The sequence below is a fragment of the Schistocerca americana genome, chromosome 2 (genome assembly GCF_021461395.2).
Source record: "Schistocerca americana isolate TAMUIC-IGC-003095 chromosome 2, iqSchAmer2.1, whole genome shotgun sequence".
NCBI classification, from domain to species: Eukaryota; Metazoa; Arthropoda; class Insecta; order Orthoptera; family Acrididae; genus Schistocerca; species Schistocerca americana.
Window position 1 is genome coordinate 194,544,819 of NC_060120.1, and position 26,453 is coordinate 194,571,271.

General features: G+C 54.6%; 64 non-coding genes across 64 annotated transcripts; 12 read left to right on the forward strand and 52 right to left on the reverse strand.

The window, feature by feature from the left end:
- Positions 1–553: 553 nt before the first annotated feature.
- On the reverse strand, positions 554–627 carry Trnai-aau. Its single transcript has one exon. It is a non-coding gene; the product is annotated as a tRNA-Ile (tRNA).
- Positions 628–825: 198 nt separating this feature from the next.
- Trnae-uuc lies at positions 826–897 on the reverse strand. Its single transcript has one exon. It is a non-coding gene; the product is annotated as a tRNA-Glu (tRNA).
- Positions 898–1,178: 281 nt separating this feature from the next.
- On the reverse strand, positions 1,179–1,251 carry Trnam-cau. The gene has a single exon. It is a non-coding gene; the product is annotated as a tRNA-Met (tRNA).
- A 293-nt stretch (positions 1,252–1,544) lies between these two features.
- Positions 1,545–1,615, reverse strand: Trnag-gcc. Its single transcript has one exon. It is a non-coding gene; the product is annotated as a tRNA-Gly (tRNA).
- Positions 1,616–1,956: 341 nt separating this feature from the next.
- Trnag-ucc lies at positions 1,957–2,028 on the forward strand. The gene has a single exon. It is a non-coding gene; the product is annotated as a tRNA-Gly (tRNA).
- A 576-nt stretch (positions 2,029–2,604) lies between these two features.
- Positions 2,605–2,678, reverse strand: Trnai-aau. The gene has a single exon. It is a non-coding gene; the product is annotated as a tRNA-Ile (tRNA).
- A 198-nt stretch (positions 2,679–2,876) lies between these two features.
- Trnae-uuc lies at positions 2,877–2,948 on the reverse strand. Its single transcript has one exon. It is a non-coding gene; the product is annotated as a tRNA-Glu (tRNA).
- Positions 2,949–3,229: 281 nt separating this feature from the next.
- On the reverse strand, positions 3,230–3,302 carry Trnam-cau. The gene has a single exon. It is a non-coding gene; the product is annotated as a tRNA-Met (tRNA).
- Positions 3,303–3,595: 293 nt separating this feature from the next.
- On the reverse strand, positions 3,596–3,666 carry Trnag-gcc. The gene has a single exon. It is a non-coding gene; the product is annotated as a tRNA-Gly (tRNA).
- Positions 3,667–4,007: 341 nt separating this feature from the next.
- On the forward strand, positions 4,008–4,079 carry Trnag-ucc. The gene has a single exon. It is a non-coding gene; the product is annotated as a tRNA-Gly (tRNA).
- Positions 4,080–4,665: 586 nt separating this feature from the next.
- On the reverse strand, positions 4,666–4,739 carry Trnai-aau. Its single transcript has one exon. It is a non-coding gene; the product is annotated as a tRNA-Ile (tRNA).
- Positions 4,740–4,937: 198 nt separating this feature from the next.
- Positions 4,938–5,009, reverse strand: Trnae-uuc. Its single transcript has one exon. It is a non-coding gene; the product is annotated as a tRNA-Glu (tRNA).
- A 281-nt stretch (positions 5,010–5,290) lies between these two features.
- On the reverse strand, positions 5,291–5,363 carry Trnam-cau. Its single transcript has one exon. It is a non-coding gene; the product is annotated as a tRNA-Met (tRNA).
- Positions 5,364–5,656: 293 nt separating this feature from the next.
- Trnag-gcc lies at positions 5,657–5,727 on the reverse strand. Its single transcript has one exon. It is a non-coding gene; the product is annotated as a tRNA-Gly (tRNA).
- A 341-nt stretch (positions 5,728–6,068) lies between these two features.
- Positions 6,069–6,140, forward strand: Trnag-ucc. Its single transcript has one exon. It is a non-coding gene; the product is annotated as a tRNA-Gly (tRNA).
- A 586-nt stretch (positions 6,141–6,726) lies between these two features.
- Trnai-aau lies at positions 6,727–6,800 on the reverse strand. Its single transcript has one exon. It is a non-coding gene; the product is annotated as a tRNA-Ile (tRNA).
- A 198-nt stretch (positions 6,801–6,998) lies between these two features.
- Trnae-uuc lies at positions 6,999–7,070 on the reverse strand. Its single transcript has one exon. It is a non-coding gene; the product is annotated as a tRNA-Glu (tRNA).
- Positions 7,071–7,351: 281 nt separating this feature from the next.
- On the reverse strand, positions 7,352–7,424 carry Trnam-cau. The gene has a single exon. It is a non-coding gene; the product is annotated as a tRNA-Met (tRNA).
- A 293-nt stretch (positions 7,425–7,717) lies between these two features.
- Positions 7,718–7,788, reverse strand: Trnag-gcc. Its single transcript has one exon. It is a non-coding gene; the product is annotated as a tRNA-Gly (tRNA).
- Positions 7,789–8,129: 341 nt separating this feature from the next.
- Positions 8,130–8,201, forward strand: Trnag-ucc. Its single transcript has one exon. It is a non-coding gene; the product is annotated as a tRNA-Gly (tRNA).
- Positions 8,202–8,787: 586 nt separating this feature from the next.
- Positions 8,788–8,861, reverse strand: Trnai-aau. The gene has a single exon. It is a non-coding gene; the product is annotated as a tRNA-Ile (tRNA).
- A 198-nt stretch (positions 8,862–9,059) lies between these two features.
- On the reverse strand, positions 9,060–9,131 carry Trnae-uuc. Its single transcript has one exon. It is a non-coding gene; the product is annotated as a tRNA-Glu (tRNA).
- Positions 9,132–9,412: 281 nt separating this feature from the next.
- On the reverse strand, positions 9,413–9,485 carry Trnam-cau. The gene has a single exon. It is a non-coding gene; the product is annotated as a tRNA-Met (tRNA).
- Positions 9,486–9,778: 293 nt separating this feature from the next.
- Trnag-gcc lies at positions 9,779–9,849 on the reverse strand. The gene has a single exon. It is a non-coding gene; the product is annotated as a tRNA-Gly (tRNA).
- Positions 9,850–10,190: 341 nt separating this feature from the next.
- Trnag-ucc lies at positions 10,191–10,262 on the forward strand. The gene has a single exon. It is a non-coding gene; the product is annotated as a tRNA-Gly (tRNA).
- Positions 10,263–10,848: 586 nt separating this feature from the next.
- Positions 10,849–10,922, reverse strand: Trnai-aau. The gene has a single exon. It is a non-coding gene; the product is annotated as a tRNA-Ile (tRNA).
- Positions 10,923–11,120: 198 nt separating this feature from the next.
- Trnae-uuc lies at positions 11,121–11,192 on the reverse strand. The gene has a single exon. It is a non-coding gene; the product is annotated as a tRNA-Glu (tRNA).
- Positions 11,193–11,473: 281 nt separating this feature from the next.
- On the reverse strand, positions 11,474–11,546 carry Trnam-cau. Its single transcript has one exon. It is a non-coding gene; the product is annotated as a tRNA-Met (tRNA).
- A 293-nt stretch (positions 11,547–11,839) lies between these two features.
- Trnag-gcc lies at positions 11,840–11,910 on the reverse strand. Its single transcript has one exon. It is a non-coding gene; the product is annotated as a tRNA-Gly (tRNA).
- Positions 11,911–12,251: 341 nt separating this feature from the next.
- Trnag-ucc lies at positions 12,252–12,323 on the forward strand. Its single transcript has one exon. It is a non-coding gene; the product is annotated as a tRNA-Gly (tRNA).
- A 576-nt stretch (positions 12,324–12,899) lies between these two features.
- On the reverse strand, positions 12,900–12,973 carry Trnai-aau. Its single transcript has one exon. It is a non-coding gene; the product is annotated as a tRNA-Ile (tRNA).
- Positions 12,974–13,171: 198 nt separating this feature from the next.
- Trnae-uuc lies at positions 13,172–13,243 on the reverse strand. Its single transcript has one exon. It is a non-coding gene; the product is annotated as a tRNA-Glu (tRNA).
- Positions 13,244–13,524: 281 nt separating this feature from the next.
- On the reverse strand, positions 13,525–13,597 carry Trnam-cau. Its single transcript has one exon. It is a non-coding gene; the product is annotated as a tRNA-Met (tRNA).
- Positions 13,598–13,890: 293 nt separating this feature from the next.
- On the reverse strand, positions 13,891–13,961 carry Trnag-gcc. The gene has a single exon. It is a non-coding gene; the product is annotated as a tRNA-Gly (tRNA).
- A 341-nt stretch (positions 13,962–14,302) lies between these two features.
- Positions 14,303–14,374, forward strand: Trnag-ucc. The gene has a single exon. It is a non-coding gene; the product is annotated as a tRNA-Gly (tRNA).
- A 586-nt stretch (positions 14,375–14,960) lies between these two features.
- On the reverse strand, positions 14,961–15,034 carry Trnai-aau. Its single transcript has one exon. It is a non-coding gene; the product is annotated as a tRNA-Ile (tRNA).
- Positions 15,035–15,232: 198 nt separating this feature from the next.
- On the reverse strand, positions 15,233–15,304 carry Trnae-uuc. The gene has a single exon. It is a non-coding gene; the product is annotated as a tRNA-Glu (tRNA).
- A 281-nt stretch (positions 15,305–15,585) lies between these two features.
- Positions 15,586–15,658, reverse strand: Trnam-cau. The gene has a single exon. It is a non-coding gene; the product is annotated as a tRNA-Met (tRNA).
- A 293-nt stretch (positions 15,659–15,951) lies between these two features.
- Positions 15,952–16,022, reverse strand: Trnag-gcc. The gene has a single exon. It is a non-coding gene; the product is annotated as a tRNA-Gly (tRNA).
- Positions 16,023–16,363: 341 nt separating this feature from the next.
- On the forward strand, positions 16,364–16,435 carry Trnag-ucc. Its single transcript has one exon. It is a non-coding gene; the product is annotated as a tRNA-Gly (tRNA).
- A 586-nt stretch (positions 16,436–17,021) lies between these two features.
- Positions 17,022–17,095, reverse strand: Trnai-aau. The gene has a single exon. It is a non-coding gene; the product is annotated as a tRNA-Ile (tRNA).
- Positions 17,096–17,293: 198 nt separating this feature from the next.
- Positions 17,294–17,365, reverse strand: Trnae-uuc. The gene has a single exon. It is a non-coding gene; the product is annotated as a tRNA-Glu (tRNA).
- Positions 17,366–17,646: 281 nt separating this feature from the next.
- Positions 17,647–17,719, reverse strand: Trnam-cau. Its single transcript has one exon. It is a non-coding gene; the product is annotated as a tRNA-Met (tRNA).
- Positions 17,720–18,012: 293 nt separating this feature from the next.
- Trnag-gcc lies at positions 18,013–18,083 on the reverse strand. Its single transcript has one exon. It is a non-coding gene; the product is annotated as a tRNA-Gly (tRNA).
- Positions 18,084–18,424: 341 nt separating this feature from the next.
- Positions 18,425–18,496, forward strand: Trnag-ucc. Its single transcript has one exon. It is a non-coding gene; the product is annotated as a tRNA-Gly (tRNA).
- A 586-nt stretch (positions 18,497–19,082) lies between these two features.
- Positions 19,083–19,156, reverse strand: Trnai-aau. Its single transcript has one exon. It is a non-coding gene; the product is annotated as a tRNA-Ile (tRNA).
- A 198-nt stretch (positions 19,157–19,354) lies between these two features.
- Positions 19,355–19,426, reverse strand: Trnae-uuc. The gene has a single exon. It is a non-coding gene; the product is annotated as a tRNA-Glu (tRNA).
- A 281-nt stretch (positions 19,427–19,707) lies between these two features.
- On the reverse strand, positions 19,708–19,780 carry Trnam-cau. The gene has a single exon. It is a non-coding gene; the product is annotated as a tRNA-Met (tRNA).
- Positions 19,781–20,073: 293 nt separating this feature from the next.
- Positions 20,074–20,144, reverse strand: Trnag-gcc. The gene has a single exon. It is a non-coding gene; the product is annotated as a tRNA-Gly (tRNA).
- Positions 20,145–20,485: 341 nt separating this feature from the next.
- Positions 20,486–20,557, forward strand: Trnag-ucc. The gene has a single exon. It is a non-coding gene; the product is annotated as a tRNA-Gly (tRNA).
- Positions 20,558–21,143: 586 nt separating this feature from the next.
- Positions 21,144–21,217, reverse strand: Trnai-aau. The gene has a single exon. It is a non-coding gene; the product is annotated as a tRNA-Ile (tRNA).
- A 198-nt stretch (positions 21,218–21,415) lies between these two features.
- Positions 21,416–21,487, reverse strand: Trnae-uuc. Its single transcript has one exon. It is a non-coding gene; the product is annotated as a tRNA-Glu (tRNA).
- Positions 21,488–21,768: 281 nt separating this feature from the next.
- On the reverse strand, positions 21,769–21,841 carry Trnam-cau. The gene has a single exon. It is a non-coding gene; the product is annotated as a tRNA-Met (tRNA).
- Positions 21,842–22,134: 293 nt separating this feature from the next.
- Positions 22,135–22,205, reverse strand: Trnag-gcc. Its single transcript has one exon. It is a non-coding gene; the product is annotated as a tRNA-Gly (tRNA).
- A 341-nt stretch (positions 22,206–22,546) lies between these two features.
- Positions 22,547–22,618, forward strand: Trnag-ucc. Its single transcript has one exon. It is a non-coding gene; the product is annotated as a tRNA-Gly (tRNA).
- Positions 22,619–23,204: 586 nt separating this feature from the next.
- Trnai-aau lies at positions 23,205–23,278 on the reverse strand. The gene has a single exon. It is a non-coding gene; the product is annotated as a tRNA-Ile (tRNA).
- A 198-nt stretch (positions 23,279–23,476) lies between these two features.
- On the reverse strand, positions 23,477–23,548 carry Trnae-uuc. The gene has a single exon. It is a non-coding gene; the product is annotated as a tRNA-Glu (tRNA).
- A 281-nt stretch (positions 23,549–23,829) lies between these two features.
- Trnam-cau lies at positions 23,830–23,902 on the reverse strand. Its single transcript has one exon. It is a non-coding gene; the product is annotated as a tRNA-Met (tRNA).
- A 293-nt stretch (positions 23,903–24,195) lies between these two features.
- Trnag-gcc lies at positions 24,196–24,266 on the reverse strand. The gene has a single exon. It is a non-coding gene; the product is annotated as a tRNA-Gly (tRNA).
- Positions 24,267–24,607: 341 nt separating this feature from the next.
- Trnag-ucc lies at positions 24,608–24,679 on the forward strand. Its single transcript has one exon. It is a non-coding gene; the product is annotated as a tRNA-Gly (tRNA).
- A 586-nt stretch (positions 24,680–25,265) lies between these two features.
- On the reverse strand, positions 25,266–25,339 carry Trnai-aau. The gene has a single exon. It is a non-coding gene; the product is annotated as a tRNA-Ile (tRNA).
- Positions 25,340–25,537: 198 nt separating this feature from the next.
- Positions 25,538–25,609, reverse strand: Trnae-uuc. Its single transcript has one exon. It is a non-coding gene; the product is annotated as a tRNA-Glu (tRNA).
- A 281-nt stretch (positions 25,610–25,890) lies between these two features.
- On the reverse strand, positions 25,891–25,963 carry Trnam-cau. Its single transcript has one exon. It is a non-coding gene; the product is annotated as a tRNA-Met (tRNA).
- A 293-nt stretch (positions 25,964–26,256) lies between these two features.
- On the reverse strand, positions 26,257–26,327 carry Trnag-gcc. The gene has a single exon. It is a non-coding gene; the product is annotated as a tRNA-Gly (tRNA).
- Between the last annotated feature and the right edge of the window lie 126 nt (positions 26,328–26,453).

The following is a 26,453-nucleotide window of genomic DNA, read 5'->3' on the forward strand; positions in this document are numbered from 1 at the left end:
AGTACTTTTGCCACGCGCTCTTAAACTATTGTTTTTTCGCCCTCTTACTCGCTGCATACCAGCCCTTAGTGTGTCTCGACTTGTCTCGACTTTGCTCAGCTGACGCGAGAGCTGACGCTCTCAAATCGGCCTATATCAAAACGACAAGCACGAGAAACGACTGAGAGAGGTAAGGAGAGGCGAGGCGAGGCGATGGACACACAGCACGCCCCCTTCATTTCACGGTGGCGTCTCCCTGGCCGAATCGGGCTGTAGCTCCGAAAACAAAGGAGAAACAAAAATAGGAAGTAAAACTGCCAATACTGCCCTGTGTTCCCATGCGCTCACCCGCCCAAGTACTGACAAGGGCCAAAGTTGTTACGCATCGGCAATCGGACATTTTCTCTAACCAGTGTATTCAAGATATTATGGCCATTGCCGAGTGAATGCTGTAGTGCTTCCCGACGAGTCGGGTTCGGATCCTCTGTCAACTTCCACGCAGGGTGATGATCATTTGGTCATCACACTCGCCAGCTGAAATCGGCGCTGCCTTTTCGCAGTAGTAAAAGAGAAGTGGCCCGTGGGGGGATCGAACCCACGACCTTCGCGTTATTAGCACGACGCTCTAACCAACTGAGCTAACGGGCCTCGGCAGATGCAGTTGCTCAGCCCTACGCTGGAATCAGGTGGCATGAAGCCATACACCATTCCTATGGTCGTCGTGTGTCTGCTTCCCTAGTCTATATTCTGCTGACGGTCACGAAACAGTAGCTATATTGCGAGCAGGACGGGAAACGGCCGCTCGGACAGCTCAAACTTGTCACGATTCGTGTGGAAAAAATTCCGTTCCGGTACCGGGAATCGAACCCGGGCCTCCTGGGTGAAAGCCAGGTATCCTAGCCACTAGACCACACCGGATGCGGCCGTTTCATTCGACCGTTCGTACGGTCGCTTGTCGCATTGTCGCTCTCTTTGCGAGCATCTTTGCACATACTGACTGGCAAGGCGCGCACCTCAAACGTCGCAGAGCAATGCTTTTGGCTTCATGCTCTGCTGGGAGAAGAGGAATAGGGAAGCTGTATGTAGCAATAACAGGAAGTAAACATTTTCCCGCTGAAGCGTTGAAACGTTGCGGATAACAAACAAGAAATAAGTTGGCGCCCTAGCAACAGCACCACCTTCAGTCACAGAAAATTAGATGCCCCGTGTGAGGATCGAACTCACGACCTTAAGATTATGAGACTTACGCGCTGCCTACTGCGCTACCGAGGCAGGCGATCGTTAAACCTTCTGGAATCTTGGTAAGTACCGAATACAAGTGGTAGAGAGTCTACACTCCCTGGCTCATTTTTTCTGTTGCTATACGTGCATTCACGGCGCGGCAGGCAACTTGCGATGCTAGGCCGACGCCAGTATGTACAATAGCACGCAGGAGTCCAAACGAGCAGTCGTCCGCGCTGCATGATTGGTTCTTTCCACACGGAATCCCGCGGTTCATTCTCATGGCTCACGCAGTTCGAGTGCGAAAGACACGCAGCACCCCTACCGGAGAAAAAACAAAATGATGCATCGGCCGGGAATCGAACCCGGACCGCCCGCGTGGCAGGCGAGCATTCTACCACTGAACCACCGATGCTCGGGCCAGCGGTACCTTCACGCTGCTTCCCGAGCAGATGTCTCAAGGGAAAGTGGGACTGCCGTCAAGCGCCGTAGCATTCTGTGGAGAAGATGCTGCAGACGCTGAATCCTGCACTGCACTGCTTAAAGATGCCGCCAGAACGCGGTCCTCTGCGTACTCTTGCGCCGCCGGCGCCGACTCTTGCCAAAGGATGCGAAATGTGCGCGGATACGCTGTCCGAATGCGTCTGGATGTGCTCCCCTAGCCTGCCTCGAAATGCGCCTGCCGGGTACGATCACCTTCGGCCGCTGCCGACAGGCGGGAAGCCGACTCAGCGCGGTGGCGGGGCGCTCGCTTGTGCGGTGGTGGTGTAATGGTCAGCATAGTTGCCTTCCAAGCAGTTGATCCGGGTTCGATTCCCGGCCACCGCAGCAGGCTTTTAATTTCGCGTATGAGTACTTTTGCCACGCGCTCTTAAACTATTGTTTTTTCGCCCTCTTACTCGCTGCATACCAGCCCTTAGTGTGTCTCGACTTGTCTCGACTTTGCTCAGCTGACGCGAGAGCTGACGCTCTCAAATCGGCCTATATCAAAACGACAAGCACGAGAAACGACTGAGAGAGGTAAGGAGAGGTGAGGCGAGGCGATGGACACACAGCACGCCCCCTTCATTTCACGGTGGCGTCTCCCTGGCCGAATCGGGCTGTAGCTCCGAAAACAAAGGAGAAACAAAAATAGGAAGTAAAACTGCCAATACTGCCCTGTGTTCCCATGCGCTCACCCGCCCAAGTACTGACAAGGGCCAAAGTTGTTACGCATCGGCAATCGGACATTTTCTCTAACCAGTGTATTCAAGATATTATGGCCATTGCCGAGTCAATGCTGTAGTGCTTCCCGACGAGTCGGGTTCGGATCCTCTGTCAACTTCCACGCAGGGTGATGATCATTTGGTCATCACACTCGCCAGCTGAAATCGGCGCTGCCTTTTCGCAGTAGTAAAAGAGAAGTGGCCCGTGGGGGGATCGAACCCACGACCTTCGCGTTATTAGCACGACGCTCTAACCAACTGAGCTAACGGGCCTCGGCAGATGCAGTTGCTCAGCCCTACGCTGGAATCAGGTGGCATGAAGCCATACACCATTCCTATGGTCGTCGTGTGTCTGCTTCCCTAGTCTATATTCTGCTGACGGTCACGAAACAGTAGCTATATTGCGAGCAGGACGGGAAACGGCCGCTCGGACAGCTCAAACTTGTCACGATTCGTGTGGAAAAAATTCCGTTCCGGTACCGGGAATCGAACCCGGGCCTCCTGGGTGAAAGCCAGGTATCCTAGCCACTAGACCACACCGGATGCGGCCGTTTCATTCGACCGTTCGTACGGTCGCTTGTCGCATTGTCGCTCTCTTTGCGAGCATCTTTGCACATACTGACTGGCAAGGCGCGCACCTCAAACGTCGCAGAGCAATGCTTTTGGCTTCATGCTCTGCTGGGAGAAGAGGAATAGGGAAGCTGTATGTAGCAATAACAGGAAGTAAACATTTTCCCGCTGAAGCGTTGAAACGTTGCGGATAACAAACAAGAAATAAGTTGGCGCCCTAGCAACAGCACCACCTTCAGTCACAGAAAATTAGATGCCCCGGGTGAGGATCGAACTCACGACCTTAAGATTATGAGACTTACGCGCTGCCTACTGCGCTACCGAGGCAGGCGATCGTTAGACCTTCTGGAATCTTGGTAAGTACCGAATACAAGTGGTAGAGAGTCTGCACTCCCTGGCTCATTTTTTCTGTTGCTACACGTGCATTCACGGCGCGGCAGGCAACTTGCGATGCTAGGCCGACGCCAGTATGTACAATAGCACGCAGGAGTCCAAACGAGCAGTCGTCCGCGCTGCATGATTGGTTCTTTCCACACGGAATCCCGCGGTTCATTCTCATGGCTCACGCAGTTCGAGTGCGAAAGACACGCAGCACCCCTACCGGAGAAAAAACAAAATGATGCATCGGCCGGGAATCGAACCCGGGCCGCCCGCGTGGCAGGCGAGCATTCTACCACTGAACCACCGATGCTCGGGCCAGCGGTACCTTCACGCTGCTTCCCGAGCAGATGTCTCAAGGGAAAGTGGGACTGCCGTCAAGCGCCGTAGCATTCTGTGGAGAAGATGCTGCAGACGCTGAATCCTGCACTGCACTGCTTAAAGATGCCGCCAGAACGCGGTCCTCTGCGTACTCTTGCGCCGCCGGCGCCGACTCTTGCCAAAGGATGCGAAATGTGCGCGGATACGCTGTCCGAATGCGTCTGGATGTGCTCCCCTAGCCTGCCTCGAAATGCGCCTGCCGGGTACGATCACCTTCGGCCGCTGCCGACAGGCGGGAAGCCGACTCAGCGCGGTGGCGGGGCGCTCGCTTGTGCGGTGGTGGTGTAATGGTCAGCATAGTTGCCTTCCAAGCAGTTGATCCGGGTTCGATTCCCGGCCACCGCAGCAGGCTTTTAATTTCGCGTATGAGTACTTTTGCCACGCGCTCTTAAACTATTGTTTTTTCGCCCTCTTACTCGCTGCATACCAGCCCTTAGTGTGTCTCGACTTGTCTCGACTTTGCTCAGCTGACGCGAGAGCTGACGCTCTCAAATCGGCCTATATCAAAACGACAAGCACGAGAAACGACTGAGAGAGGTAAGGAGAGGCGAGGCGAGGCGATGGACACACAGCACGCCCCCTTCATTTCACGGTGGCGTCTCCCTGGCCGAATCGGGCTGTAGCTCCGAAAACAAAGGAGAAACAAAAATAGGAAGTAAAACTGCCAATACTGCCCTGTGTTCCCATGCGCTCACCCGCCCAAGTACTGACAAGGGCCAAAGTTGTTACGCATCGGCAATCGGACATTTTCTTTCATTTTCTCTAACCAGTGTATTCAAGATATTATGGCCATTGCCGAGTGAATGCTGTAGTGCTTCCCGACGAGTCGGGTTCGGATCCTCTGTCAACTTCCACGCAGGGTGATGATCATTTGGTCATCACACTCGCCAGCTGAAATCGGCGCTGCCTTTTCGCAGTAGTAAAAGAGAAGTGGCCCGTGGGGGGATCGAACCCACGACCTTCGCGTTATTAGCACGACGCTCTAACCAACTGAGCTAACGGGCCTCGGCAGATGCAGTTGCTCAGCCCTACGCTGGAATCAGGTGGCATGAAGCCATACACCATTCCTATGGTCGTCGTGTGTCTGCTTCCCTAGTCTATATTCTGCTGACGGTCACGAAACAGTAGCTATATTGCGAGCAGGACGGGAAACGGCCGCTCGGACAGCTCAAACTTGTCACGATTCGTGTGGAAAAAATTCCGTTCCGGTACCGGGAATCGAACCCGGGCCTCCTGGGTGAAAGCCAGGTATCCTAGCCACTAGACCACACCGGATGCGGCCGTTTCATTCGACCGTTCGTACGGTCGCTTGTCGCATTGTCGCTCTCTTTGCGAGCATCTTTGCACATACTGACTGGCAAGGCGCGCACCTCAAACGTCGCAGAGCAATGCTTTTGGCTTCATGCTCTGCTGGGAGAAGAGGAATAGGGAAGCTGTATGTAGCAATAACAGGAAGTAAACATTTTCCCGCTGAAGCGTTGAAACGTTGCGGATAACAAACAAGAAATAAGTTGGCGCCCTAGCAACAGCACCACCTTCAGTCACAGAAAATTAGATGCCCCGGGTGAGGATCGAACTCACGACCTTAAGATTATGAGACTTACGCGCTGCCTACTGCGCTACCGAGGCAGGCGATCGTTAGACCTTCTGGAATCTTGGTAAGTACCGAATACAAGTGGTAGAGAGTCTGCACTCCCTGGCTCATTTTTTCTGTTGCTACACGTGCATTCACGGCGCGGCAGGCAACTTGCGATGCTAGGCCGACGCCAGTATGTACAATAGCACGCAGGAGTCCAAACGAGCAGTCGTCCGCGCTGCATGATTGGTTCTTTCCACACGGAATCCCGCGGTTCATTCTCATGGCTCACGCAGTTCGAGTGCGAAAGACACGCAGCACCCCTACCGGAGAAAAAACAAAATGATGCATCGGCCGGGAATCGAACCCGGGCCGCCCGCGTGGCAGGCGAGCATTCTACCACTGAACCACCGATGCTCGGGCCAGCGGTACCTTCACGCTGCTTCCCGAGCAGATGTCTCAAGGGAAAGTGGGACTGCCGTCAAGCGCCGTAGCATTCTGTGGAGAAGATGCTGCAGACGCTGAATCCTGCACTGCACTGCTTAAAGATGCCGCCAGAACGCGGTCCTCTGCGTACTCTTGCGCCGCCGGCGCCGACTCTTGCCAAAGGATGCGAAATGTGCGCGGATACGCTGTCCGAATGCGTCTGGATGTGCTCCCCTAGCCTGCCTCGAAATGCGCCTGCCGGATACGATCACCTTCGGCCGCTGCCGACAGGCGGGAAGCCGACTCAGCGCGGTGGCGGGGCGCTCGCTTGTGCGGTGGTGGTGTAATGGTCAGCATAGTTGCCTTCCAAGCAGTTGATCCGGGTTCGATTCCCGGCCACCGCAGCAGGCTTTTAATTTCGCGTATGAGTACTTTTGCCACGCGCTCTTAAACTATTGTTTTTTCGCCCTCTTACTCGCTGCATACCAGCCCTTAGTGTGTCTCGACTTGTCTCGACTTTGCTCAGCTGACGCGAGAGCTGACGCTCTCAAATCGGCCTATATCAAAACGACAAGCACGAGAAACGACTGAGAGAGGTAAGGAGAGGCGAGGCGAGGCGATGGACACACAGCACGCCCCCTTCATTTCACGGTGGCGTCTCCCTGGCCGAATCGGGCTGTAGCTCCGAAAACAAAGGAGAAACAAAAATAGGAAGTAAAACTGCCAATACTGCCCTGTGTTCCCATGCGCTCACCCGCCCAAGTACTGACAAGGGCCAAAGTTGTTACGCATCGGCAATCGGACATTTTCTTTCATTTTCTCTAACCAGTGTATTCAAGATATTATGGCCATTGCCGAGTGAATGCTGTAGTGCTTCCCGACGAGTCGGGTTCGGATCCTCTGTCAACTTCCACGCAGGGTGATGATCATTTGGTCATCACACTCGCCAGCTGAAATCGGCGCTGCCTTTTCGCAGTAGTAAAAGAGAAGTGGCCCGTGGGGGGATCGAACCCACGACCTTCGCGTTATTAGCACGACGCTCTAACCAACTGAGCTAACGGGCCTCGGCAGATGCAGTTGCTCAGCCCTACGCTGGAATCAGGTGGCATGAAGCCATACACCATTCCTATGGTCGTCGTGTGTCTGCTTCCCTAGTCTATATTCTGCTGACGGTCACGAAACAGTAGCTATATTGCGAGCAGGACGGGAAACGGCCGCTCGGACAGCTCAAACTTGTCACGATTCGTGTGGAAAAAATTCCGTTCCGGTACCGGGAATCGAACCCGGGCCTCCTGGGTGAAAGCCAGGTATCCTAGCCACTAGACCACACCGGATGCGGCCGTTTCATTCGACCGTTCGTACGGTCGCTTGTCGCATTGTCGCTCTCTTTGCGAGCATCTTTGCACATACTGACTGGCAAGGCGCGCACCTCAAACGTCGCAGAGCAATGCTTTTGGCTTCATGCTCTGCTGGGAGAAGAGGAATAGGGAAGCTGTATGTAGCAATAACAGGAAGTAAACATTTTCCCGCTGAAGCGTTGAAACGTTGCGGATAACAAACAAGAAATAAGTTGGCGCCCTAGCAACAGCACCACCTTCAGTCACAGAAAATTAGATGCCCCGGGTGAGGATCGAACTCACGACCTTAAGATTATGAGACTTACGCGCTGCCTACTGCGCTACCGAGGCAGGCGATCGTTAGACCTTCTGGAATCTTGGTAAGTACCGAATACAAGTGGTAGAGAGTCTGCACTCCCTGGCTCATTTTTTCTGTTGCTACACGTGCATTCACGGCGCGGCAGGCAACTTGCGATGCTAGGCCGACGCCAGTATGTACAATAGCACGCAGGAGTCCAAACGAGCAGTCGTCCGCGCTGCATGATTGGTTCTTTCCACACGGAATCCCGCGGTTCATTCTCATGGCTCACGCAGTTCGAGTGCGAAAGACACGCAGCACCCCTACCGGAGAAAAAACAAAATGATGCATCGGCCGGGAATCGAACCCGGGCCGCCCGCGTGGCAGGCGAGCATTCTACCACTGAACCACCGATGCTCGGGCCAGCGGTACCTTCACGCTGCTTCCCGAGCAGATGTCTCAAGGGAAAGTGGGACTGCCGTCAAGCGCCGTAGCATTCTGTGGAGAAGATGCTGCAGACGCTGAATCCTGCACTGCACTGCTTAAAGATGCCGCCAGAACGCGGTCCTCTGCGTACTCTTGTGCCGCCGGCGCCGACTCTTGCCAAAGGATGCGAAATGTGCGCGGATACGCTGTCCGAATGCGTCTGGATGTGCTCCCCTAGCCTGCCTCGAAATGCGCCTGCCGGGTACGATCACCTTCGGCCGCTGCCGACAGGCGGGAAGCCGACTCAGCGCGGTGGCGGGGCGCTCGCTTGTGCGGTGGTGGTGTAATGGTCAGCATAGTTGCCTTCCAAGCAGTTGATCCGGGTTCGATTCCCGGCCACCGCAGCAGGCTTTTAATTTCGCGTATGAGTACTTTTGCCACGCGCTCTTAAACTATTGTTTTTTCGCCCTCTTACTCGCTGCATACCAGCCCTTAGTGTGTCTCGACTTGTCTCGACTTTGCTCAGCTGACGCGAGAGCTGACGCTCTCAAATCGGCCTATATCAAAACGACAAGCACGAGAAACGACTGAGAGAGGTAAGGAGAGGCGAGGCGAGGCGATGGACACACAGCACGCCCCCTTCATTTCACGGTGGCGTCTCCCTGGCCGAATCGGGCTGTAGCTCCGAAAACAAAGGAGAAACAAAAATAGGAAGTAAAACTGCCAATACTGCCCTGTGTTCCCATGCGCTCACCCGCCCAAGTACTGACAAGGGCCAAAGTTGTTACGCATCGGCAATCGGACATTTTCTTTCATTTTCTCTAACCAGTGTATTCAAGATATTATGGCCATTGCCGAGTGAATGCTGTAGTGCTTCCCGACGAGTCGGGTTCGGATCCGCTGTCAACTTCCACGCAGGGTGATAATCATTTGGTCATCACACTCGCCAGCTGAAATCGGCGCTGCCTTTTCGCAGTAGTAAAGGAGAAGTGGCCCGTGGGGGGATCGAACCCACGACCTTCGCGTTATTAGCACGACGCTCTAACCAACTGAGCTAACGGGCCTCGGCAGATGCAGTTGCTCAGCCCTACGCTGGAATCAGGTGGCATGAAGCCATACACCATTCCTATGGTCGTCGTGTGTCTGCTTCCCTAGTCTATATTCTGCTGACGGTCACGAAACAGTAGCTATATTGCGAGCAGGACGGGAAACGGCCGCTCGGACAGCTCAAACTTGTCACGATTCGTGTGGAAAAAATTCCGTTCCGGTACCGGGAATCGAACCCGGGCCTCCTGGGTGAAAGCCAGGTATCCTAGCCACTAGACCACACCGGATGCGGCCGTTTCATTCGACCGTTCGTACGGTCGCTTGTCGCATTGTCGCTCTCTTTGCGAGCATCTTTGCACATACTGACTGGCAAGGCGCGCACCTCAAACGTCGCAGAGCAATGCTTTTGGCTTCATGCTCTGCTGGGAGAAGAGGAATAGGGAAGCTGTATGTAGCAATAACAGGAAGTAAACATTTTCCCGCTGAAGCGTTGAAACGTTGCGGATAACAAACAAGAAATAAGTTGGCGCCCTAGCAACAGCACCACCTTCAGTCACAGAAAATTAGATGCCCCGGGTGAGGATCGAACTCACGACCTTAAGATTATGAGACTTACGCGCTGCCTACTGCGCTACCGAGGCAGGCGATCGTTAGACCTTCTGGAATCTTGGTAAGTACCGAATACAAGTGGTAGAGAGTCTGCACTCCCTGGCTCATTTTTTCTGTTGCTACACGTGCATTCACGGCGCGGCAGGCAACTTGCGATGCTAGGCCGACGCCAGTATGTACAATAGCACGCAGGAGTCCAAACGAGCAGTCGTCCGCGCTGCATGATTGGTTCTTTCCACACGGAATCCCGCGGTTCATTCTCATGGCTCACGCAGTTCGAGTGCGAAAGACACGCAGCACCCCTACCGGAGAAAAAACAAAGTGATGCATCGGCCGGGAATCGAACCCGGGCCGCCCGCGTGGCAGGCGAGCATTCTACCACTGAACCACCGATGCTCGGGCCAGCGGTACCTTCACGCTGCTTCCCGAGCAGATGTCTCAAGGGAAAGTGGGACTGCCGTCAAGCGCCGTAGCATTCTGTGGAGAAGATGCTGCAGACGCTGAATCCTGCACTGCACTGCTTAAAGATGCCGCCAGAACGCGGTCCTCTGCGTACTCTTGCGCCGCCGGCGCCGACTCTTGCCAAAGGATGCGAAATGTGCGCGGATACGCTGTCCGAATGCGTCTGGATGTGCTCCCCTAGCCTGCCTCGAAATGCGCCTGCCGGGTACGATCACCTTCGGCCGCTGCCGACAGGCGGGAAGCCGACTCAGCGCGGTGGCGGGGCGCTCGCTTGTGCGGTGGTGGTGTAATGGTCAGCATAGTTGCCTTCCAAGCAGTTGATCCGGGTTCGATTCCCGGCCACCGCAGCAGGCTTTTAATTTCGCGTATGAGTACTTTTGCCACGCGCTCTTAAACTATTGTTTTTTCGCCCTCTTACTCGCTGCATACCAGCCCTTAGTGTGTCTCGACTTGTCTCGACTTTGCTCAGCTGACGCGAGAGCTGACGCTCTCAAATCGGCCTATATCAAAACGACAAGCACGAGAAACGACTGAGAGAGGTAAGGAGAGGCGAGGCGAGGCGATGGACACACAGCACGCCCCCTTCATTTCACGGTGGCGTCTCCCTGGCCGAATCGGGCTGTAGCTCCGAAAACAAAGGAGAAACAAAAATAGGAAGTAAAACTGCCAATACTGCCCTGTGTTCCCATGCGCTCACCCGCCCAAGTACTGACAAGGGCCAAAGTTGTTACGCATCGGCAATCGGACATTTTCTTTCATTTTCTCTAACCAGTGTATTCAAGATATTATGGCCATTGCCGAGTGAATGCTGTAGTGCTTCCCGACGAGTCGGGTTCGGATCCTCTGTCAACTTCCACGCAGGGTGATGATCATTTGGTCATCACACTCGCCAGCTGAAATCGGCGCTGCCTTTTCGCAGTAGTAAAAGAGAAGTGGCCCGTGGGGGGATCGAACCCACGACCTTCGCGTTATTAGCACGACGCTCTAACCAACTGAGCTAACGGGCCTCGGCAGATGCAGTTGCTCAGCCCTACGCTGGAATCAGGTGGCATGAAGCCATACACCATTCCTATGGTCGTCGTGTGTCTGCTTCCCTAGTCTATATTCTGCTGACGGTCACGAAACAGTAGCTATATTGCGAGCAGGACGGGAAACGGCCGCTCGGACAGCTCAAACTTGTCACGATTCGTGTGGAAAAAATTCCGTTCCGGTACCGGGAATCGAACCCGGGCCTCCTGGGTGAAAGCCAGGTATCCTAGCCACTAGACCACACCGGATGCGGCCGTTTCATTCGACCGTTCGTACGGTCGCTTGTCGCATTGTCGCTCTCTTTGCGAGCATCTTTGCACATACTGACTGGCAAGGCGCGCACCTCAAACGTCGCAGAGCAATGCTTTTGGCTTCATGCTCTGCTGGGAGAAGAGGAATAGGGAAGCTGTATGTAGCAATAACAGGAAGTAAACATTTTCCCGCTGAAGCGTTGAAACGTTGCGGATAACAAACAAGAAATAAGTTGGCGCCCTAGCAACAGCACCACCTTCAGTCACAGAAAATTAGATGCCCCGGGTGAGGATCGAACTCACGACCTTAAGATTATGAGACTTACGCGCTGCCTACTGCGCTACCGAGGCAGGCGATCGTTAGACCTTCTGGAATCTTGGTAAGTACCGAATACAAGTGGTAGAGAGTCTGCACTCCCTGGCTCATTTTTTCTGTTGCTACACGTGCATTCACGGCGCGGCAGGCAACTTGCGATGCTAGGCCGACGCCAGTATGTACAATAGCACGCAGGAGTCCAAACGAGCAGTCGTCCGCGCTGCATGATTGGTTCTTTCCACACGGAATCCCGCGGTTCATTCTCATGGCTCACGCAGTTCGAGTGCGAAAGACACGCAGCACCCCTACCGGAGAAAAAACAAAATGATGCATCGGCCGGGAATCGAACCCGGGCCGCCCGCGTGGCAGGCGAGCATTCTACCACTGAACCACCGATGCTCGGGCCAGCGGTACCTTCACGCTGCTTCCCGAGCAGATGTCTCAAGGGAAAGTGGGACTGCCGTCAAGCGCCGTAGCATTCTGTGGAGAAGATGCTGCAGACGCTGAATCCTGCACTGCACTGCTTAAAGATGCCGCCAGAACGCGGTCCTCTGCGTACTCTTGCGCCGCCGGCGCCGACTCTTGCCAAAGGATGCGAAATGTGCGCGGATACGCTGTCCGAATGCGTCTGGATGTGCTCCCCTAGCCTGCCTCGAAATGCGCCTGCCGGGTACGATCACCTTCGGCCGCTGCCGACAGGCGGGAAGCCGACTCAGCGCGGTGGCGGGGCGCTCGCTTGTGCGGTGGTGGTGTAATGGTCAGCATAGTTGCCTTCCAAGCAGTTGATCCGGGTTCGATTCCCGGCCACCGCAGCAGGCTTTTAATTTCGCGTATGAGTACTTTTGCCACGCGCTCTTAAACTATTGTTTTTTCGCCCTCTTACTCGCTGCATACCAGCCCTTAGTGTGTCTCGACTTGTCTCGACTTTGCTCAGCTGACGCGAGAGCTGACGCTCTCAAATCGGCCTATATCAAAACGACAAGCACGAGAAACGACTGAGAGAGGTAAGGAGAGGCGAGGCGAGGCGATGGACACACAGCACGCCCCCTTCATTTCACGGTGGCGTCTCCCTGGCCGAATCGGGCTGTAGCTCCGAAAACAAAGGAGAAACAAAAATAGGAAGTAAAACTGCCAATACTGCCCTGTGTTCCCATGCGCTCACCCGCCCAAGTACTGACAAGGGCCAAAGTTGTTACGCATCGGCAATCGGACATTTTCTCTAACCAGTGTATTCAAGATATTATGGCCATTGCCGAGTGAATGCTGTAGTGCTTCCCGACGAGTCGGGTTCGGATCCTCTGTCAACTTCCACGCAGGGTGATGATCATTTGGTCATCACACTCGCCAGCTGAAATCGGCGCTGCCTCTTCGCAGTAGTAAAAGAGAAGTGGCCCGTGGGGGGATCGAACCCACGACCTTCGCGTTATTAGCACGACGCTCTAACCAACTGAGCTAACGGGCCTCGGCAGATGCAGTTGCTCAGCCCTACGCTGGAATCAGGTGGCATGAAGCCATACACCATTCCTATGGTCGTCGTGTGTCTGCTTCCCTAGTCTATATTCTGCTGACGGTCACGAAACAGTAGCTATATTGCGAGCAGGACGGGAAACGGCCGCTCGGACAGCTCAAACTTGTCACGATTCGTGTGGAAAAAATTCCGTTCCGGTACCGGGAATCGAACCCGGGCCTCCTGGGTGAAAGCCAGGTATCCTAGCCACTAGACCACACCGGATGCGGCCGTTTCATTCGACCGTTCGTACGGTCGCTTGTCGCATTGTCGCTCTCTTTGCGAGCATCTTTGCACATACTGACTGGCAAGGCGCGCACCTCAAACGTCGCAGAGCAATGCTTTTGGCTTCATGCTCTGCTGGGAGAAGAGGAATAGGGAAGCTGTATGTAGCAATAACAGGAAGTAAACATTTTCCCGCTGAAGCGTTGAAACGTTGCGGATAACAAACAAGAAATAAGTTGGCGCCCTAGCAACAGCACCACCTTCAGTCACAGAAAATTAGATGCCCCGGGTGAGGATCGAACTCACGACCTTAAGATTATGAGACTTACGCGCTGCCTACTGCGCTACCGAGGCAGGCGATCGTTAGACCTTCTGGAATCTTGGTAAGTACCGAATACAAGTGGTAGAGAGTCTGCACTCCCTGGCTCATTTTTTCTGTTGCTACACGTGCATTCACGGCGCGGCAGGCAACTTGCGATGCTAGGCCGACGCCAGTATGTACAATAGCACGCAGGAGTCCAAACGAGCAGTCGTCCGCGCTGCATGATTGGTTCTTTCCACACGGAATCCCGCGGTTCATTCTCATGGCTCACGCAGTTCGAGTGCGAAAGACACGCAGCACCCCTACCGGAGAAAAAACAAAATGATGCATCGGCCGGGAATCGAACCCGGGCCGCCCGCGTGGCAGGCGAGCATTCTACCACTGAACCACCGATGCTCGGGCCAGCGGTACCTTCACGCTGCTTCCCGAGCAGATGTCTCAAGGGAAAGTGGGACTGCCGTCAAGCGCCGTAGCATTCTGTGGAGAAGATGCTGCAGACGCTGAATCCTGCACTGCACTGCTTAAAGATGCCGCCAGAACGCGGTCCTCTGCGTACTCTTGCGCCGCCGGCGCCGACTCTTGCCAAAGGATGCGAAATGTGCGCGGATACGCTGTCCGAATGCGTCTGGATGTGCTCCCCTAGCCTGCCTCGAAATGCGCCTGCCGGGTACGATCACCTTCGGCCGCTGCCGACAGGCGGGAAGCCGACTCAGCGCGGTGGCGGGGCGCTCGCTTGTGCGGTGGTGGTGTAATGGTCAGCATAGTTGCCTTCCAAGCAGTTGATCCGGGTTCGATTCCCGGCCACCGCAGCAGGCTTTTAATTTCGCGTATGAGTACTTTTGCCACGCGCTCTTAAACTATTGTTTTTTCGCCCTCTTACTCGCTGCATACCAGCCCTTAGTGTGTCTCGACTTGTCTCGACTTTGCTCAGCTGACGCGAGAGCTGACGCTCTCAAATCGGCCTATATCAAAACGACAAGCACGAGAAACGACTGAGAGAGGTAAGGAGAGGCGAGGCGAGGCGATGGACACACAGCACGCCCCCTTCATTTCACGGTGGCGTCTCCCTGGCCGAATCGGGCTGTAGCTCCGAAAACAAAGGAGAAACAAAAATAGGAAGTAAAACTGCCAATACTGCCCTGTGTTCCCATGCGCTCACCCGCCCAAGTACTGACAAGGGCCAAAGTTGTTACGCATCGGCAATCGGACATTTTCTTTCATTTTCTCTAACCAGTGTATTCAAGATATTATGGCCATTGCCGAGTGAATGCTGTAGTGCTTCCCGACGAGTCGGGTTCGGATCCTCTGTCAACTTCCACGCAGGGTGATGATCATTTGGTCATCACACTCGCCAGCTGAAATCGGCGCTGCCTTTTCGCAGTAGTAAAAGAGAAGTGGCCCGTGGGGGGATCGAACCCACGACCTTCGCGTTATTAGCACGACGCTCTAACCAACTGAGCTAACGGGCCTCGGCAGATGCAGTTGCTCAGCCCTACGCTGGAATCAGGTGGCATGAAGCCATACACCATTCCTATGGTCGTCGTGTGTCTGCTTCCCTAGTCTATATTCTGCTGACGGTCACGAAACAGTAGCTATATTGCGAGCAGGACGGGAAACGGCCGCTCGGACAGCTCAAACTTGTCACGATTCGTGTGGAAAAAATTCCGTTCCGGTACCGGGAATCGAACCCGGGCCTCCTGGGTGAAAGCCAGGTATCCTAGCCACTAGACCACACCGGATGCGGCCGTTTCATTCGACCGTTCGTACGGTCGCTTGTCGCATTGTCGCTCTCTTTGCGAGCATCTTTGCACATACTGACTGGCAAGGCGCGCACCTCAAACGTCGCAGAGCAATGCTTTTGGCTTCATGCTCTGCTGGGAGAAGAGGAATAGGGAAGCTGTATGTAGCAATAACAGGAAGTAAACATTTTCCCGCTGAAGCGTTGAAACGTTGCGGATAACAAACAAGAAATAAGTTGGCGCCCTAGCAACAGCACCACCTTCAGTCACAGAAAATTAGATGCCCCGGGTGAGGATCGAACTCACGACCTTAAGATTATGAGACTTACGCGCTGCCTACTGCGCTACCGAGGCAGGCGATCGTTAGACCTTCTGGAATCTTGGTAAGTACCGAATACAAGTGGTAGAGAGTCTGCACTCCCTGGCTCATTTTTTCTGTTGCTACACGTGCATTCACGGCGCGGCAGGCAACTTGCGATGCTAGGCCGACGCCAGTATGTACAATAGCACGCAGGAGTCCAAACGAGCAGTCGTCCGCGCTGCATGATTGGTTCTTTCCACACGGAATCCCGCGGTTCATTCTCATGGCTCACGCAGTTCGAGTGCGAAAGACACGCAGCACCCCTACCGGAGAAAAAACAAAATGATGCATCGGCCGGGAATCGAACCCGGACCGCCCGCGTGGCAGGCGAGCATTCTACCACTGAACCACCGATGCTCGGGCCAGCGGTACCTTCACGCTGCTTCCCGAGCAGATGTCTCAAGGGAAAGTGGGACTGCCGTCAAGCGCCGTAGCATTCTGTGGAGAAGATGCTGCAGACGCTGAATCCTGCACTGCACTGCTTAAAGATGCCGCCAGAACGCGGTCCTCTGCGTACTCTTGCGCCGCCGGCGCCGACTCTTGCCAAAGGATGCGAAATGTGCGCGGATACGCTGTCCGAATGCGTCTGGATGTGCTCCCCTAGCCTGCCTCGAAATGCGCCTGCCGGGTACGATCACCTTCGGCCGCTGCCGACAGGCGGGAAGCCGACTCAGCGCGGTGGCGGGGCGCTCGCTTGTGCGGTGGTGGTGTAATGGTCAGCATAGTTGCCTTCCAAGCAGTTGATCCGGGTTCGATTCCCGGCCACCGCAGCAGGCTTTTAATTTCGCGTATGAGTACTTTTGCCACGCGCTCTTAAACTATTGTTTTTTCGCCCTCTTACTCGCTGCATACCAGCCCTTAGTGTGTCTCGACTTGTCTCGACTTTGCTCAGCTGACGCGAGAGCTGACGCTCTCAAATCGGCCTATATCAAAACGACAAGCACGAGAAACGACTGAGAGAGGTAAGGAGAGGCGAGGCGAGGCGATGGACACACAGCACGCCCCCTTCATTTCACGGTGGCGTCTCCCTGGCCGAATCGGGCTGTAGCTCCGAAAACAAAGGAGAAACAAAAATAGGAAGTAAAACTGCCAATACTGCCCTGTGTTCCCATGCGCTCACCCGCCCAAGTACTGACAAGGGCCAAAGTTGTTACGCATCGGCAATCGGACATTTTCTTTCATTTTCTCTAACCAGTGTATTCAAGATATTATGGCCATTGCCGAGTGAATGCTGTAGTGCTTCCCGACGAGTCGGGTTCGGATCCTCTGTCAACTTCCACGCAGGGTGATGATCATTTGGTCATCACACTCGCCAGCTGAAATCGGCGCTGCCTCTTCGCAGTAGTAAAAGAGAAGTGGCCCGTGGGGGGATCGAACCCACGACCTTCGCGTTATTAGCACGACGCTCTAACCAACTGAGCTAACGGGCCTCGGCAGATGCAGTTGCTCAGCCCTACGCTGGAATCAGGTGGCATGAAGCCATACACCATTCCTATGGTCGTCGTGTGTCTGCTTCCCTAGTCTATATTCTGCTGACGGTCACGAAACAGTAGCTATATTGCGAGCAGGACGGGAAACGGCCGCTCGGACAGCTCAAACTTGTCACGATTCGTGTGGAAAAAATTCCGTTCCGGTACCGGGAATCGAACCCGGGCCTCCTGGGTGAAAGCCAGGTATCCTAGCCACTAGACCACACCGGATGCGGCCGTTTCATTCGACCGTTCGTACGGTCGCTTGTCGCATTGTCGCTCTCTTTGCGAGCATCTTTGCACATACTGACTGGCAAGGCGCGCACCTCAAACGTCGCAGAGCAATGCTTTTGGCTTCATGCTCTGCTGGGAGAAGAGGAATAGGGAAGCTGTATGTAGCAATAACAGGAAGTAAACATTTTCCCGCTGAAGCGTTGAAACGTTGCGGATAACAAACAAGAAATAAGTTGGCGCCCTAGCAACAGCACCACCTTCAGTCACAGAAAATTAGATGCCCCGGGTGAGGATCGAACTCACGACCTTAAGATTATGAGACTTACGCGCTGCCTACTGCGCTACCGAGGCAGGCGATCGTTAGACCTTCTGGAATCTTGGTAAGTACCGAATACAAGTGGTAGAGAGTCTGCACTCCCTGGCTCATTTTTTCTGTTGCTACACGTGCATTCACGGCGCGGCAGGCAACTTGCGATGCTAGGCCGACGCCAGTATGTACAATAGCACGCAGGAGTCCAAACGAGCAGTCGTCCGCGCTGCATGATTGGTTCTTTCCACACGGAATCCCGCGGTTCATTCTCATGGCTCACGCAGTTCGAGTGCGAAAGACACGCAGCACCCCTACCGGAGAAAAAACAAAATGATGCATCGGCCGGGAATCGAACCCGGGCCGCCCGCGTGGCAGGCGAGCATTCTACCACTGAACCACCGATGCTCGGGCCAGCGGTACCTTCACGCTGCTTCCCGAGCAGATGTCTCAAGGGAAAGTGGGACTGCCGTCAAGCGCCGTAGCATTCTGTGGAGAAGATGCTGCAGACGCTGAATCCTGCACTGCACTGCTTAAAGATGCCGCCAGAACGCGGTCCTCTGCGTACTCTTGCGCCGCCGGCGCCGACTCTTGCCAAAGGATGCGAAATGTGCGCGGATACGCTGTCCGAATGCGTCTGGATGTGCTCCCCCAGCCTGCCTCGAAATGCGCCTGCCGGGTACGATCACCTTCGGCCGCTGCCGACAGGCGGGAAGCCGACTCAGCGCGGTGGCGGGGCGCTCGCTTGTGCGGTGGTGGTGTAATGGTCAGCATAGTTGCCTTCCAAGCAGTTGATCCGGGTTCGATTCCCGGCCACCGCAGCAGGCTTTTAATTTCGCGTATGAGTACTTTTGCCACGCGCTCTTAAACTATTGTTTTTTCGCCGTCTTACTCGCTGCATACCAGCCCTTAGTGTGTCTCGACTTGTCTCGACTTTGCTCAGCTGACGCGAGAGCTGACGCTCTCAAATCGGCCTATATCAAAACGACAAGCACGAGAAACGACTGAGAGAGGTAAGGAGAGGCGAGGCGAGGCGATGGACACACAGCACGCCCCCTTCATTTCACGGTGGCGTCTCCCTGGCCGAATCGGGCTGTAGCTCCGAAAACAAAGGAGAAACAAAAATAGGAAGTAAAACTGCCAATACTGCCCTGTGTTCCCATGCGCTCACCCGCCCAAGTACTGACAAGGGCCAAAGTTGTTACGCATCGGCAATCGGACATTTTCTTTCATTTTCTCTAACCAGTGTATTCAAGATATTATGGCCATTGCCGAGTGAATGCTGTAGTGCTTCCCGACGAGTCGGGTTCGGATCCTCTGTCAACTTCCACGCAGGGTGATGATCATTTGGTCATCACACTCGCCAGCTGAAATCGGCGCTGCCTTTTCGCAGTAGTAAAAGAGAAGTGGCCCGTGGGGGGATCGAACCCACGACCTTCGCGTTATTAGCACGACGCTCTAACCAACTGAGCTAACGGGCCTCGGCAGATGCAGTTGCTCAGCCCTACGCTGGAATCAGGTGGCATGAAGCCATACACCATTCCTATGGTCGTCGTGTGTCTGCTTCCCTAGTCTATATTCTGCTGACGGTCACGAAACAGTAGCTATATTGCGAGCAGGACGGGAAACGGCCGCTCGGACAGCTCAAACTTGTCACGATTCGTGTGGAAAAAATTCCGTTCCGGTACCGGGAATCGAACCCGGGCCTCCTGGGTGAAAGCCAGGTATCCTAGCCACTAGACCACACCGGATGCGGCCGTTTCATTCGACCGTTCGTACGGTCGCTTGTCGCATTGTCGCTCTCTTTGCGTGCATCTTTGCACATACTGACTGGCAAGGCGCGCACCTCAAACGTCGCAGAGCAATGCTTTTGGCTTCATGCTCTGCTGGGAGAAGAGGAATAGGGAAGCTGTATGTAGCAATAACAGGAAGTAAACATTTTCCCGCTGAAGCGTTGAAACGTTGCGGATAACAAACAAGAAATAAGTTGGCGCCCTAGCAACAGCACCACCTTCAGTCACAGAAAATTAGATGCCCCGGGTGAGGATCGAACTCACGACCTTAAGATTATGAGACTTACGCGCTGCCTACTGCGCTACCGAGGCAGGCGATCGTTAGACCTTCTGGAATCTTGGTAAGTACCGAATACAAGTGGTAGAGAGTCTGCACTCCCTGGCTCATTTTTTCTGTTGCTACACGTGCATTCACGGCGCGGCAGGCAACTTGCGATGCTAGGCCGACGCCAGTATGTACAATAGCACGCAGGAGTCCAAACGAGCAGTCGTCCGCGCTGCATGATTGGTTCTTTCCACACGGAATCCCGCGGTTCATTCTCATGGCTCACGCAGTTCGAGTGCGAAAGACACGCAGCACCCCTACCGGAGAAAAAACAAAATGATGCATCGGCCGGGAATCGAACCCGGGCCGCCCGCGTGGCAGGCGAGCATTCTACCACTGAACCACCGATGCTCGGGCCAGCGGTACCTTCACGCTGCTTCCCGAGCAGATGTCTCAAGGGAAAGTGGGACTGCCGTCAAGCGCCGTAGCATTCTGTGGAGAAGATGCTGCAGACGCTGAATCCTGCACTGCACTGCTTAAAGATGCCGCCAGAACGCGGTCCTCTGCGTACTCTTGCGCCGCCGGCGCCGACTCTTGCCAAAGGATGCGAAATGTGCGCGGATACGCTGTCCGAATGCGTCTGGATGTGCTCCCCTAGCCTGCCTCGAAATGCGCCTGCCGGGTACGATCACCTTCGGCCGCTGCCGACAGGCGGGAAGCCGACTCAGCGCGGTGGCGGGGCGCTCGCTTGTGCGGTGGTGGTGTAATGGTCAGCATAGTTGCCTTCCAAGCAGTTGATCCGGGTTCGATTCCCGGCCACCGCAGCAGGCTTTTAATTTCGCGTATGAGTACTTTTGCCATGCGCTCTTAAACTATTGTTTTTTCGCCCTCTTACTCGCTGCATACCAGCCCTTAGTGTGTCTCGACTTGTCTCGACTTTGCTCAGCTGACGCGAGAGCTGACGCTCTCAAATCGGCCTATATCAAAACGACAAGCACGAGAAACGACTGAGAGAGGTAAGGAGAGGCGAGGCGAGGCGATGGACACACAGCACGCCCCCTTCATTTCACGGTGGCGTCTCCCTGGCCGAATCGGGCTGTAGCTCCGAAAACAAAGGAGAAACAAAAATAGGAAGTAAAACTGCCAATACTGCCCTGTGTTCCCATGCGCTCACCCGCCCAAGTACTGACAAGGGCCAAAGTTGTTACGCATCGGAAATCGGACATTTTCTTTCATTTTCTCTAACCAGTGTATTCAAGATATTATGGCCATTGCCGAGTGAATGCTGTAGTGCTTCCCGACGAGTCGGGTTCGGATCCTCTGTCAACTTCCACGCAGGGTGATGATCATTTGGTCATCACACTCGCCAGCTGAAATCGGCGCTGCCTTTTCGCAGTAGTAAAAGAGAAGTGGCCCGTGGGGGGATCGAACCCACGACCTTCGCGTTATTAGCACGACGCTCTAACCAACTGAGCTAACGGGCCTCGGCAGATGCAGTTGCTCAGCCCTACGCTGGAATCAGGTGGCATGAAGCCATACACCATTCCTATGGTCGTCGTGTGTCTGCTTCCCTAGTCTATATTCTGCTGACGGTCACGAAACAGTAGCTATATTGCGAGCAGGACGGGAAACGGCCGCTCGGACAGCTCAAACTTGTCACGATTCGTGTGGAAAAAATTCCGTTCCGGTACCGGGAATCGAACCCGGGCCTCCTGGGTGAAAGCCAGGTATCCTAGCCACTAGACCACACCGGATGCGGCCGTTTCATTCGACCGTTCGTACGGTCGCTTGTCGCATTGTCGCTCTCTTTGCGAGCATCTTTGCACATACTGACTGGCAAGGCGCGCACCTCAAACGTCGCAGAGCAATGCTTTTGGCTTCATGCTCTGCTGGGAGAAGAGGAATAGGGAAGCTGTATGTAGCAATAACAGGAAGTAAACATTTTCCCGCTGAAGCGTTGAAACGTTGCGGATAACAAACAAGAAATAAGTTGGCGCCCTAGCAACAGCACCACCTTCAGTCACAGAAAATTAGATGCCCCGGGTGAGGATCGAACTCACGACCTTAAGATTATGAGACTTACGCGCTGCCTACTGCGCTACCGAGGCAGGCGATCGTTAGACCTTCTGGAATCTTGGTAAGTACCGAATACAAGTGGTAGAGAGTCTGCACTCCCTGGCTCATTTTTTCTGTTGCTACACGTGCATTCACGGCGCGGCAGGCAACTTGCGATGCTAGGCCGACGCCAGTATGTACAATAGCACGCAGGAGTCCAAACGAGCAGTCGTCCGCGCTGCATGATTGGTTCTTTCCACACGGAATCCCGCGGTTCATTCTCATGGCTCACGCAGTTCGAGTGCGAAAGACACGCAGCACCCCTACCGGAGAAAAAACAAAATGATGCATCGGCCGGGAATCGAACCCGGGCCGCCCGCGTGGCAGGCGAGCATTCTACCACTGAACCACCGATGCTCGGGCCAGCGGTACCTTCACGCTGCTTCCCGAGCAGATGTCTCAAGGGAAAGTGGGACTGCCGTCAAGCGCCGTAGCATTCTGTGGAGAAGATGCTGCAGACGCTGAATCCTGCACTGCACTGCTTAAAGATGCCGCCAGAACGCGGTCCTCTGCGTACTCTTGCGCCGCCGGCGCCGACTCTTGCCAAAGGATGCGAAATGTGCGCGGATACGCTGTCCGAATGCGTCTGGATGTGCTCCCCTAGCCTGCCTCGAAATGCGCCTGCCGGGTACGATCACCTTCGGCCGCTGCCGACAGGCGGGAAGCCGACTCAGCGCGGTGGCGGGGCGCTCGCTTGTGCGGTGGTGGTGTAATGGTCAGCATAGTTGCCTTCCAAGCAGTTGATCCGGGTTCGATTCCCGGCCACCGCAGCAGGCTTTTAATTTCGCGTATGAGTACTTTTGCCACGCGCTCTTAAACTATTGTTTTTTCGCCCTCTTACTCGCTGCATACCAGCCCTTAGTGTGTCTCGACTTGTCTCGACTTTGCTCAGCTGACGCGAGAGCTGACGCTCTCAAATCGGCCTATATCAAAACGACAAGCACGAGAAACGACTGAGAGAGGTAAGGAGAGGCGAGGCGAGGCGATGGACACACAGCACGCCCCCTTCATTTCACGGTGGCGTCTCCCTGGCCGAATCGGGCTGTAGCTCCGAAAACAAAGGAGAAACAAAAATAGGAAGTAAAACTGCCAATACTGCCCTGTGTTCCCATGCGCTCACCCGCCCAAGTACTGACAAGGGCCAAAGTTGTTACGCATCGGCAATCGGACATTTTCTTTCATTTTCTCTAACCAGTGTATTCAAGATATTATGGCCATTGCCGAGTGAATGCTGTAGTGCTTCCCGACGAGTCGGGTTCGGATCCTCTGTCAACTTCCACGCAGGGTGATGATCATTTGGTCATCACACTCGCCAGCTGAAATCGGCGCTGCCTTTTCGCAGTAGTAAAAGAGAAGTGGCCCGTGGGGGGATCGAACCCACGACCTTCGCGTTATTAGCACGACGCTCTAACCAACTGAGCTAACGGGCCTCGGCAGATGCAGTTGCTCAGCCCTACGCTGGAATCAGGTGGCATGAAGCCATACACCATTCCTATGGTCGTCGTGTGTCTGCTTCCCTAGTCTATATTCTGCTGACGGTCACGAAACAGTAGCTATATTGCGAGCAGGACGGGAAACGGCCGCTCGGACAGCTCAAACTTGTCACGATTCGTGTGGAAAAAATTCCGTTCCGGTACCGGGAATCGAACCCGGGCCTCCTGGGTGAAAGCCAGGTATCCTAGCCACTAGACCACACCGGATGCGGCCGTTTCATTCGACCGTTCGTACGGTCGCTTGTCGCATTGTCGCTCTCTTTGCGAGCATCTTTGCACATACTGACTGGCAAGGCGCGCACCTCAAACGTCGCAGAGCAATGCTTTTGGCTTCATGCTCTGCTGGGAGAAGAGGAATAGGGAAGCTGTATGTAGCAATAACAGGAAGTAAACATTTTCCCGCTGAAGCGTTGAAACGTTGCGGATAACAAACAAGAAATAAGTTGGCGCCCTAGCAACAGCACCACCTTCAGTCACAGAAAATTAGATGCCCCGGGTGAGGATCGAACTCACGACCTTAAGATTATGAGACTTACGCGCTGCCTACTGCGCTACCGAGGCAGGCGATCGTTAGACCTTCTGGAATCTTGGTAAGTACCGAATACAAGTGGTAGAGAGTCTGCACTCCCTGGCTCATTTTTTCTGTTGCTACACGTGCATTCACGGCGCGGCAGGCAACTTGCGATGCTAGGCCGACGCCAGTATGTACAATAGCACGCAGGAGTCCAAACGAGCAGTCGTCCGCGCTGCATGATTGGTTCTTTCCACACGGAATCCCGCGGTTCATTCTCATGGCTCACGCAGTTCGAGTGCGAAAGACACGCAGCACCCCTACCGGAGAAAAAACAAAATGATGCATCGGCCGGGAATCGAACCCGGGCCGCCCGCGTGGCAGGCGAGCATTCTACCACTGAACCACCGATGCTCGGGCCAGCGGTACCTTCACGCTGCTTCCCGAGCAGATGTCTCAAGGGAAAGTGGGACTGCCGTCAAGCGCCGTAGCATTCTGTGGAGAAGATGCTGCAGACGCTGAATCCTGCACTGCACTGCTTAAAGATGCCGCCAGAACGCGGTCCTCTGCGTACTCTTGCGCCGCCGGCGCCGACTCTTGCCAAAGGATGCGAAATGTGCGCGGATACGCTGTCCGAATGCGTCTGGATGTGCTCCCCTAGCCTGCCTCGAAATGCGCCTGCCGGGTACGATCACCTTCGGCCGCTGCCGACAGGCGGGAAGCCGACTCAGCGCGGTGGCGGGGCGCTCGCTTGTGCGGTGGTGGTGTAATGGTCAGCATAGTTGCCTTCCAAGCAGTTGATCCGGGTTCGATTCCCGGCCACCGCAGCAGGCTTTTAATTTCGCGTATGAGTACTTTTGCCACGCGCTCTTAAACTATTGTTTTTTCGCCCTCTTACTCGCTGCATACCAGCCCTTAGTGTGTCTCGACTTGTCTCGACTTTGCTCAGCTGACGCGAGAGCTGACGCTCTCAAATCGGCCTATATCAAAACGACAAGCACGAGAAACGACTGAGAGAGGTAAGGAGAGGCGAGGCGAGGCGATGGACACACAGCACGCCCCCTTCATTTCACGGTGGCGTCTCCCTGGCCGAATCGGGCTGTAGCTCCGAAAACAAAGGAGAAACAAAAATAGGAAGTAAAACTGCCAATACTGCCCTGTGTTCCCATGCGCTCACCCGCCCAAGTACTGACAAGGGCCAAAGTTGTTACGCATCGGCAATCGGACATTTTCTTTCATTTTCTCTAACCAGTGTATTCAAGATATTATGGCCATTGCCGAGTGAATGCTGTAGTGCTTCCCGACGAGTCGGGTTCGGATCCTCTGTCAACTTCCACGCAGGGTGATGATCATTTGGTCATCACACTCGCCAGCTGAAATCGGCGCTGCCTTTTCGCAGTAGTAAAAGAGAAGTGGCCCGTGGGGGGATCGAACCCACGACCTTCGCGTTATTAGCACGACGCTCTAACCAACTGAGCTAACGGGCCTCGGCAGATGCAGTTGCTCAGCCCTACGCTGGAATCAGGTGGCATGAAGCCATACACCATTCCTATGGTCGTCGTGTGTCTGCTTCCCTAGTCTATATTCTGCTGACGGTCACGAAACAGTAGCTATATTGCGAGCAGGACGGGAAACGGCCGCTCGGACAGCTCAAACTTGTCACGATTCGTGTGGAAAAAATTCCGTTCCGGTACCGGGAATCGAACCCGGGCCTCCTGGGTGAAAGCCAGGTATCCTAGCCACTAGACCACACCGGATGCGGCCGTTTCATTCGACCGTTCGTACGGTCGCTTGTCGCATTGTCGCTCTCTTTGCGAGCATCTTTGCACATACTGACTGGCAAGGCGCGCACCTCAAACGTCGCAGAGCAATGCTTTTGGCTTCATGCTCTGCTGGGAGAAGAGGAATAGGGAAGCTGTATGTAGCAATAACAGGAAGTAAACATTTTCCCGCTGAAGCGTTGAAACGTTGCGGATAACAAACAAGAAATAAGTTGGCGCCCTAGCAACAGCACCACCTTCAGTCACAGAAAATTAGATGCCCCGGGTGAGGATCGAACTCACGACCTTAAGATTATGAGACTTACGCGCTGCCTACTGCGCTACCGAGGCAGGCGATCGTTAGACCTTCTGGAATCTTGGTAAGTACCGAATACAAGTGGTAGAGAGTCTGCACTCCCTGGCTCATTTTTTCTGTTGCTACACGTGCATTCACGGCGCGGCAGGCAACTTGCGATGCTAGGCCGACGCCAGTATGTACAATAGCACGCAGGAGTCCAAACGAGCAGTCGTCCGCGCTGCATGATTGGTTCTTTCCACACGGAATCCCGCGGTTCATTCTCATGGCTCACGCAGTTCGAGTGCGAAAGACACGCAGCACCCCTACCGGAGAAAAAACAAAATGATGCATCGGCCGGGAATCGAACCCGGGCCGCCCGCGTGGCAGGCGAGCATTCTACCACTGAACCACCGATGCTCGGGCCAGCGGTACCTTCACGCTGCTTCCCGAGCAGATGTCTCAAGGGAAAGTGGGACTGCCGTCAAGCGCCGTAGCATTCTGTGGAGAAGATGCTGCAGACGCTGAATCCTGCACTGCACTGCT